The sequence below is a fragment of the Elephantulus edwardii genome, unplaced genomic scaffold, assembly GCF_000299155.1.
Source record: "Elephantulus edwardii isolate Elephantulus edwardi_28Jun2011 unplaced genomic scaffold, EleEdw1.0 scaffold00531, whole genome shotgun sequence".
Taxonomy (NCBI): Eukaryota; Metazoa; Chordata; class Mammalia; order Macroscelidea; family Macroscelididae; genus Elephantulus; species Elephantulus edwardii.
The window spans coordinates 416998-418142 of NW_006400281.1; the positions used below are offsets into that span (position 1 = coordinate 416998).

General features: G+C 45.9%; 1 pseudogene; it reads left to right on the forward strand.

Moving 5' to 3' along the window:
* Positions 1-224: 224 nt before the first annotated feature.
* On the forward strand, positions 225-1007 carry LOC102875544 (annotated as a pseudogene).
* The last annotated feature ends 138 nt before the right edge of the window (positions 1008-1145 follow it).

Genomic DNA, 1145 nt, shown 5'->3' on the forward strand with positions numbered 1-1145 from the left:
CCAAATGTTTGTTCCCAGTCAGTAGGTATTCTTTTCATCCTGTTCAAACAAGTTTTTTATGAGCACAGAGGTTTAATCTTTAGAAGGTCCAATTCAGCATGTCCTCCTACGGTGGATGCGGACACCAGGAGAAGGAGAACCCCAGCCCTTGGAGCAGCGAGCGGAGGCACAAAGAACACATAGCGACTCTCCGAGGATCAGCCCCAACGAACACGTAAGTGTTGACTTTACAAGAATACGAATTCGAAAAGCAGTTCAACAAGAATGAAGCCATCCAGTGGATGCAAAAAAACTGGAAGAAATCTTTCCTGTTTTCCACTCTGTATGCTGCCTTTATATTTGGTGGTCGGCACCTAATGAACAAACGAGCAAAGTTTGACCTGAGAAAGCCATTAGTTCTCTGGCCTCTGACCCTTGCCGTCTTCAGTATATTCGGTGCTCTTCGAACTGGTGCTTATATGATGTACATTTTGATGACCAAAGGCCTGAAGCAGTCAGTTTGTGACAAGGGTTTTTACAATGGACCTGTCAGCAAGTTCTGGGCTTATGCCTTTGTGCTAAGCAAAGCGCCCAAATTAGGGGACACAATATTCATTATTCTGAGGAAGCAGAAGCTGATCTTCCTGCACTGGTACCACCACATCACTGTGCTCCTGTACTCTTGGTACTCCTACAAAGACATGGTTGCTGGGGGTGGTTGGTTTATGACTATGAACTATGGCGTGCACACTGTGATGTACTCTTACTATGCCTTGCGGGCAGCCAGGTTCCGAGTGTCCCGGAAGTTGGCCATGTTCATCACCTTGTCCCAGATCACTCAGATGGTCATGGGCTGTGTCATTAACTACCTGGTCTTCTCCTGGATGCACAAAGACCAGTGCCCTTCTCACTTTCACAACATCTTCTGGTCCTCAATCACGTATCTCAGCTATTTTGTGCTCCTCTGCCATTTCTTCTTTGAGGCCTACATCAGTGGCAAGATGAAGAAAACAAAGAAGGCGGAATAGTGTTGGAACTAAGGAGGAAGCCGTAGCTCAGGGTCATCAAGAAAAACAAAAAAAAAATAATGTTGTTGTTGTTATGTGCCATCGAGTCGTTTCCGACTCATAGCGACCCTATGCACAACAGATCTAAACCCTGCTCTA